Genomic DNA, 9979 nt, shown 5'->3' with positions numbered 1-9979 from the left:
ATTCTAGTTCTGTTTGCAATGACAACCAAATGATGTCATATTTCTCTCTTGATTAGACCTCTCTTTTATATCATCGGTGACAGTGACCTTTCAAGCATAGACGTGCGGGGATATGTAACTTCTGGTTATGTGTTGTCAGGAGACTGTTGCTAATATCTGGAGCACAAGGTTTTCTGAAACAAGAGAAACAGCCTTTTGGTCTTCTGTTACATTCAAACAGCATGGCATCTAACTCATGTTATACAGTTATGATGGCCAAAACTACAGAAGCTTGGCAATTCACTTAGGAACTTAAGTACTTTTTGGATGAAAACTGAATATCAGAGAACTATTTTATTTGATAAAACATTTAAATCAGTGCTGTTTTGAATATATTCCCAAAATATATTTTCCATGGCTATTTTTCCACATAATATTTGTTTGGTAAAATTCTGTTCAATATTTCTGTTTAAATGTGGGGGTTTTTAACATTCTAATTTGACTTGTCAAAAGTCTTCTCAGTAGATGCCTATGGTGTATTCTTTAAAAGTCTTCAGTGTCCTTTAGTATTCTAGACCATATAGAGTTAATCATAACATACAATTTTAGTTTTATAATATTGATTGCAAATGATTAATTAAAGAAAATTAGATTATCTAAGTTTTTGTAATCATTTTCACTTGTTACTACAAGAAGCTAATAAAACTGCTCTGAATACATGCTTTCATAGTTTTCATGAGTCACTTGGGAAAGGACATTGTTGATTAACATTTGCATTTAGGATTTTGTCTTGCACTTTATTAAATCTGAAAAAAATGGGTTTGTAATATATTTATGTATTCTGTTCTAACTCAGTCTTCAGAGGGGTGGATATTAGAAATGCTGTAGTTTGTATGCATATTAGAGCAGATGTCAATGAACTTGTGCCACTAAAAAAGCTACATAACTTGTGCAAATCAAAATGTGTTCATCACAGTCACTTAATATAACAGCAGATATAGCATATGCCAAGATACATTAAACATGTATTCCTTTGAAAAAAACCCCAATGTTCTGCATTCTTTTAATTCTGTTTTCATCATTCCCTTTGAAATCCCTAGAATTTTTATCCTGAAGAAAATAATAATATAACACACTATTATCTGTATGATTAGTCACATCATTCTAGTCTTTGGGAGACAAAAGAGGGAAGTACTAAAATCTACTGATTTTTAAACACCAAATATATTGATTTCTTTCACTTAGGAATCTCAAAAACTAACAAATACAGCAATATTAAATATCTATTAATAAGTAAATAAATAGATAAATAAATAAACAAAATGTCATTTTCTATCATTGTCTTTCCCAAACTATTTTCAACAGGTGCGCTGAGTTGTGAGTCCTATACAAATATCAGGAAATGGTAACAGAGAGGATGGTATGCCACAATTTTGAGAAAAACATGGGCTAAGTCCTCCATTGCAATACTAACTTTAATTCTAGACTGAACAGAAAATGAAAATGTTTCTAAACACAGAGATATTCAACTGGTTCAGGACCCTCTCATTTTTATTGTATGGCTTTCAAATAAGTTCTTATGAGGCTTAGTAGCCGCAACTGAAATTTACTGGAAAATAAGTTAAATATTGCAAGCTACAGACATATGTGAACACATCTGAACCTTTTCAATGGTGGCTATATCACTGGACTTCTAGAAGTGACATATTTTGTTTTTAAATAAATTGCCTTTTACCTAGTTGTAGAGATTTATGCTTTTAGAGGTTACAGAAGCAGGTTCTAGACTCCCTTCTTATGTACAAATTAAGTACTACATAACTCCAAAATGTGAAGTCTGTTCTTTTGGTGGCAAAAAAGTTCTTTCTTAATCTTCCAGAGTTCCCTCACCAGTTTACTCTGCTGTAACAATCTACTGATTAAGAAAAGCACACAGTCCATGAAACTCTAAGGGACGTTTACAGGAAAAACATTCCTACATTTTGATTCTTACTCAAAATGAACGACTGCTCATCCTGGTTTCAGAAGTTTCAGAAACTGGCACTGGGAAATAGGACCTCTCATTCCTCATGGTGGCTTAATATTACGTCAGAAAGGAAGCACTTGATTAAACAATCAATACCTCTACACTTTCACTTGCTCCTTTAGCTGAACGGTTTGCACAGAGTGCAAATATTAGGTGCCCAGCTTGACCTGCAACCTTCCCTGAAGTCAGGCCACCACATTATGTACTAGCTGTAGCTTTGATGTACTCCTCATAGGCTTTCCCAAAATGCATGTATTACAATTATTCAGTCCAGAGGCTGTACATCTCCCTGTGCTGTCTGTTTCCTCCAGCAGTGCTTGAAAATGTGCTATTATTGAAAGAGTTAAAAAAAATCCCCTTGGAAAAGCTAATTATTGCATGCAGATACTTCTTTGTGTGATCAAGGAGGGGACAATTTAATAGGCTCTGTAATACAACCAAGAACAAAATTGCTTTAAAGGAAGTCTCTTGTTGAGTGACAACTCTGTTGCCTGAGCCAATTAGGTCCCAATAAAGAGTGTTGAATTGGCTCCTGCTTTCTCATTAATTATGTTCTGTCACAGACATGGGGCTTGATTTAGCAATTTTGTATTACATTAAGATACTGAAAGGAATGGAACAAATGGCTCACTCTGATAATAGGCATTCTATACACGGTGTGACATTTACTATCCAGCTGTCCATAAGGCAGCCTAGCACTTCAGTTCAGGGGTTTATTTGTCATTGCTTCAAAGGGACACTCAGCTTTTCACAAAAAAGAAACAGAGAGGCTAATAGATAGGACAAAATGTACTGCTGATATGCTTTATTAGAGATAGGATGCTAGGGTTTTGCTAACAAGCTCATCCGTTGGGACTAAGCCGAGTTTGCTGTCAATCATCCTACACACAAAAGCACACTAGTTAACAAGGAGAAATGAATTACAGACACTTATTCCTGCCTGTGGGATCACAAATACACCAATCTGTGAAAGAGGCACAAACTCAGAAGACAAACTACATATTTGTCAATAACCTCCTAGAAAGAACCCTAGTAATTCTTTGAAGACCTTTGATTTAGCTTCCCTCTAAAATACATGTATAGGAAATGTTTTAGTTACCATGACATTTTTCCTTTGTTACTTGTACAATTTTTCATCACATTAAAAACACAAAACTGAGGAGGTCTGCAAATGTTGTGCTAGGTATATACACTGCTTTTTATACCAAGCCACAGGGGGCAGCTGCTGTTGTAATATTCATTAACAGCAACAGAAAATTAAATCTTACAAACTTTAGGTTCAGGCTACCTTGCGTCACTGTGTACAGCATAATCTATATGCCAATTTATGTCTTATATAATAATTAAAGTAGCAGGCTGTGCTTATTTTCTTACCCTCCATTGTATATTTTCAGGGGGAATTTTGATCTATTGCTTGTATTACACTTGCAGATTCAGATTCAATGTGTATAAGTAAATTTGTTTATATATGCAAGTAAATATTATTAATTTATACATATATGCACATGTGTGAATTTAGACTTAACTATTTGACCCTGATTTCATCTTCTTGTCAAAGCACTGCCATTTATAACATAACATGTCCAGTGTAACTGACTCCATATAGAAATAAGAATCCTTAGGAAACTGGGAATTTATTTTGCAAAATGTTAGTTTCATTTGAAAAACAATCCAAGATCAAAATCTAGATATGAAAGAGCAAAGAGGAAAAAAAAATTAATGTGAGTTATTGCAAAAAGAAAACTAAGGTTCATTTTCCAGACAGAAATGCGTAGTCAATACAGGCTTTACTGGTGTGTGTGTGTATAATCCTTGCCATCAAAGTCTTATCTAAACTTAAGCGATGATTTCCACAGTTTTCCACGTTTGGAGGATTTTCTGCAACAATATTTGTTGTTTCAGAGGTATGAAATAGTATTTCTGAGACTTTACTCTTAGCCAGTGACATTACCTATTTGGGAATACCTTATTTTACCCTATTTTGATATAGATACCCTGCAGATAAGTCCTTCATTACCTCTTCTGATGCACACGGATCACCCTGAGAGATTAGAAGGGGTGGGGTGGGATTGGGATGTTAATTCCAGAGCACTGGGTAAAGTCCCAGGTGCTACAGATCTGCAAGCACAGGGAAAAGCTAGCAACGTCTTCTCAGAACTGTCAGGGTTTGGTGCTCTTCCACCAAAATAAAAAAAGCTCCTTTAAGCTTCCTTCTTCCTTTGCACTTGCTAACGCTGCAGGCTGGGACTGTGAAGGAGTTACCCTCTAAGAAACTGCCAGAAGTGAAGCTAAGATGTGCTGTTGGCTCTTGAATAATTGAGGAAACAGTATACAGATTTCTCCCAGTGACCCACTCAGGGCTGGTTAGTGTGTATGAGCTGGTTTATTGGCAATGCTGGCAGAGGAATGTAGGGAGGCTTTTCCCTCTGAAAAAGCTGGATAAGAGACTTGAGAACCCTCGTGTTAGTTAATTGGAAAAAAAAAAACCCAGTTCCCAATCCTTAAGAGAAGTATTAGTGTACTAGATATAGGAAGGAGGGTTTGTAGATTGGTAGGCAAGACTATATGCATTTCATGAGTTAGATAGAAAGTTCTCAGATGAGTTAAGCTGCCAGCTAATTAAACCACTTCTTCCAAAGCATAAGGTTCTTCCTGAATGTCTAAGGCTGTGAGTCTCTGCACAGCATCCATTCCCCCCAACAAACATCTTCCAAGGAACTCCCAACACTTTCTTACTTTTTGCTTCTCCTTTACAGCCCTTCAAAATAATCTGAGAAGTTAATATAATCATCACCCACTGCAATGGACAGTACAGGCTAAAGAAACAAACTCCTAACCGGTTAGTTCTCTAACACTACTTCTGACCCATAAAGGGCAGTTAGAACCTGGTTTTGTTTTGTAGCATTGCTATTATTCTGTCTTGCTTTCCCACTCATTAATTAAGTGGTCTGCTATTTCTGTGATGATTTTACAACTTAGAAAGGAAAGCAAACATGCTACAAAACATACTTCAGTATTACTGTTATCAGCCTCACCATCCTTGTCTCCTGTTGTGTAGGTGGTGAGAATCATCTATCCCCATTATCTTGTCAGGTCTCGTGCTTGCCTTAATTTCAAAATGGCTGCATCTTTTCCAGGTTATAGATATTTTTATTCAAAATTTCCATTAATTCCTTTTATTGCTATAATTGTCTCCAAATTCCTTTTCTAAATAAAAATGAAGCATTAGAAATGTGTAACTTGGAAAAGGAACATATCCAGAGTCATTGTCAATTGAGATTCAATAGCTTCAAAAGCAGCTGTATTTGAAAAGCATTAGCCATGTACAGCTAGAGAGCTTCTGTGCAAAATAACTTGACCCAGACAGTAATATGGGTCATATTGAATTTTTTTTTAAACATTAACAAAAAATGAAGAGTTCTTACCTAGGTTTCCTAGATCTTGAAAAAGTTTTCCCTCTTCAAATACAGAATCACTTTGATATAAAAGTCGTAATTCTCCAGTCCAGTGAACACAGGATCTGAAGGGTTGGAGCAATCACATTGAAATTAACCTTTTTCTGAAACAGACTTACAGCACTAGGTCTAGATAGTACTAGTCTGGCATGGGTCACAAATTAGGCTTGAGATTGCTTTTGCTTGCACCCAGAGGTAATGAGCCCCTGAAGAGCACTTGTAGTAGTAGTAGTGTCCTATCTATACTCCCTCAGTGAAATATAATTGTGAGACAAACACCCTCTTCCAAGATGTGGTTGCAAATAAGAGTGAAGTAAGCCAATTATTAGAAATCGCCACTATCCAAGATTTCTCCACAACATACTGCTAAGAGATTTATTTATATGGAAGATGGCAAGTGGGCTATACTAGCTGATGACAAAATTGCTACTTATAGTTCCTGCTTTAGGAAGACAGTTTCCATATGTTCTGTGCATAGCGAATGGTGGAGAGATTCTTTCAGAGGGTAACTCAGAGGACTGTTAGGAATTCTCAAAGGGGTCAAGCTCTCTCCGTTGACTATGCAAGGAAATTGATGGAGAATGACTTCCTGATTTAGAAGACTGCAGGTACAAAGTGTGGCCTTCTATTTATCTTCCAGGGCAGATTTAATAATTTTAATGATTTTCCAGGAAACATGACAGCAGAGTTTGGTTTTTTTTCATATAAGTTCTTATATTGTATTCAAATGGATCTTTAAAAAGTTCTGTCTCTCTTCCTTGGAGAATGTACTTTAGATTGCTGTGGTATCATAAGAATCTTCAAAACAAATGTGCTTTTATCTGAGAAACTAGTTCATCTGGTATATTTCAGTTGGATTTTTGCTGATTTTGTGGTGGTAGGTACATTGATCTGTGGTCCTCATACAAATCATAGTTTTTAAATTGCTATGATAATAATTACGATGATCCCAAAGCAAGCGATATGGGTGCAGGAATTTGGGGGAAAAGCAGTGATTCTTTGAGTTTTGATGGAAATCATTTTGAGGGAATCTATGTTTCAAGTCATCTGTACAACATAGACTCACAGATAAAATTATTTAAAATCTATTCCTCAAAAAGAGACTATGAAAAAGTTATACTGTGGTGCTAGGTTGGCAAACAAAACCTAAAAGGTGTTCATTACTGGAGATAAAGTTGCTGTGTGATGACAGATGTAAGGCTGACAGTATGTCCAAGCTGAAACTCTTAAGTATCCAAGAAAAACTATGGTTGCATCTTTGTACAGACTACTTGTATATAACTTGGGGACGTTCATTGTAACTGTGTCCTGGTTTCAGCTGGGATAGAGTTAATTGTCTTCCTAGTAGCTGGTAGAGTGCTATGTTTTTGAGTTTAGTATGAGAATAATGTTGATAACACACTGATGCTTTCATTTGTTGCTAAGTAGTGTTTATAAGTCAAGGTTCATCTTCTCATGCCCAGCCAGCAAGAAGGCTGGAGGGGCACAAGAAGTTGGCACAGGACACAGCCAGGGCACCTGACCCAAATTGGCCAACAGGGTATTCCATACCATGTGACATCATGTCTAGTATATAAAGTGGGAGGAGTGGGGGTGGGAGGATCACCGCTCAGGATTAACTGGGTGTCAATCGGCGGGTGATGAGCAATGGCATTGTGCGTCACTTGCATATTCCAATCCTTTTATTATTACTATTGTCATTTTATTAGTGTTATCATTATCATTATTGGTTTCTTCTTTTCTGTTCTATTAAACTGTTCTTAACTCAACCCATGAGTTTTACTTTTTTTTCCCATTCTCTTCCCCACCCCACGGGGTGGGGGGGAAGTGAGTGAGCAGCTGCATGGTAGTTAGTTGCTGGCTGGGGTTAAACCACAACTAACTGGTATGTTACTAATGAGGTGATTTACATAGTGGTATTCTCAGATACAGTCTTTTTTGTCTTGGAGGAAGGTGGCTTTTTGGATGACAGTAAGTTTAAGGATGGTTTTGACAGTGCTAGTACTTTGTCAGTGAGAGTTCTGAGGCTGGATACTACAAGACTCCTTCAGGGACCACTCTTTGGGGAGCACATAAAAAATATACAGGGAGTGGTCAAAAGCAGGATAAGCTTTTGAGATTCTTCTTGGAACTGATGAACCACTTCCGCTAACATGAATATGCTGAATCAACTTCAACCAGGATAGCTCAAAGGCATGTTATTTAAATATATAACTAGAAATGAATTGCCACCAGTCTAGAATTTATTCCTGACTGATTAATCACACTTCTGCTTAATCTTCTTTTTACATTTTTGGTTTGTGCTTCACTTGTCCTCTACTGTAGCTTAAAGAAAAAGTGATTTTACCAAGGAACTTTCTAGTTGGTTTTCATCTCAGGAAACAAAAATCCTATGCAACTCTCTAAGCTAATGCATGATCATGCAGACCACATCTGAAGGCCAAGTACTGCCAAGCTTAGAATATCCATTTCTGTGCCCTGACAATTGAAATCTTCCTTCTTCACAATGAACCTCATTTATTTCAGTATTGCACAAGGAAGCAAATTCCTATTGATGATAAGCATTAAACAGTAAGCTTTGAGTTTGCCTTAATATTCCCTCAATCCTTTCCTCTCTCTTCAGTTTACAGTTATGAGTCCTCCTCAGCAGCTGTTGGTATTTTCCTTTGCATATTTGCCTTGTTGGTTCAAAGTAATTTCATCATATTTTTTAAATTAAATGTATTTTTCATTTTAATTGGATGTAGATTCAGCATTTTTCTTCTTGTCTATAATGTCCATTTCTACTAATATATAAGCTTGCAAACTTTATCATCTTAAAACTGTATCTAAAAAAAATAAATAAAATGAGTACACAGTTTTACTTTTATTGCAATCAACCTGATGCATGATGTTGTCTTTCATCTGGGAAATGCTGAAAGACACTTATAAAAAACAATTAGCATGCATCTTGGGAAGGAATCTGAAGAATCAGAGTAAGATCTCAGTTAGAAGTTTGTCTGAGAGGTTACCAAGACCATCTGCAGCACTGTCACTGAACACAAGGCACAAGACCAGGAAATCCAGATATTTGCAAGATTAAATACTTAGGAACTCTGATAAAAAACTAATTATCTTCTGTCTTCATAAGCCATAGTCACAAAAGATGACATGTTGGGAACAGTTTCATATCCACAGATGCCCAGTGACAGGTAGTATTCTGATCTAAAATAGCTTTCCAATTATACCACATTTTTTGACAAATACTGTTTTCTGCTTTACAGAAGTTCAGACAAATGTTCGATGTTCCTGATGCTTCTGTAGTCTAAAACCAGTTGAACTTTGACCTCACCAGTAGAATATTAAGTATCACTGACACATAAATCAGTGTTTCCTTGAGATATTTTAAATATAAATTTGTCCTTTTTCTTGGAAATAAATGATATTCAGCCTGATTGCAGGTTTTATCACTTTTGTGCACTGTTACGAACATTCTTTTCAAAATCCAAAATGATTTTACATTTATAATATAACTATCTTTTCTTTCTTTTTTCCCTATGCTGGTTTCTGTGCTGGTTCTTCTGTGACTATTTCAGAACTCTGCTTAAATCAGGAAATTTTAGATGATGGCTAAAATTCTTTCATCCTTTTTCTCCAGAGACCTGGAAAATGTAATGTAACTATGATGTAGAGATAGTCTATGAATGTTATTAAATGATCCCTGAAATCTCACAGGCCTTACTGCTTTACTGTTGAGCTTAGAGATTTTAGAGGAAAGGAAATGTCTTGCAGTCTCCACTGACTTCAAGGAGGATGTGGCCAAGCATTGTAAGGCATGCTAAAACTAATATATGAATGTAAATATCTGAAATCAGTCAGGCCTGAGTTATGGACCATTGTCTGCTATTAATACACATGGAATCCAATGATTATCAAATGGTTGCAGTTGACCTGTTTTGGAGCAAGATTCTAATGACTAATTAAAATATCCATGAAAAGTAAGTTAATTTTCCTGTTTAATTTTTTTTTTAATTCAATACAAACATTGAGTCTGGGAAAATCAAATAGTTCTGTCTTGCTAGTTTTCCTATTTCAGATTTTAAACTCAGGCAATTCATTTTTAGTGGAAGTAGTAAGAATAAGATAGAATAAGGTATCTTTTCTTATACATCCAAGTAATCATAAAGTTATTAAGACACAAAAATTTGGCACAAATGTTGAAGTAGACGGTGTTGGAATGTTATACATGAGAAATGAAAGGTGTGCCCCAATTGCAGAATAGCATTTCAGATATGGAATCTGTCTGACAGCATTCTTAGGTTGGCTTGGCCATATCATAGAATCTCAAGGAAAATAATAATGCATAGAAAATAGTAGCTAATTACAGTTTTTGTTTATGAACTGATTCTATGAAACACGTTAGGTTGTATATCTTCTCTACAACTGCATTATGCTAATTAGCTAATAACACATCTTCCAAATGATTTTTAAATAGCTCTGTTTAGATTCTGACTCATACAAGTAGCAAGCTGTTACTTTTTTT

This window comes from Haliaeetus albicilla, chromosome 5 (genome assembly GCF_947461875.1).
Source record: "Haliaeetus albicilla chromosome 5, bHalAlb1.1, whole genome shotgun sequence".
NCBI classification, from domain to species: Eukaryota; Metazoa; Chordata; class Aves; order Accipitriformes; family Accipitridae; genus Haliaeetus; species Haliaeetus albicilla.
Note: the sequence above shows the minus strand (reverse complement) of the source record.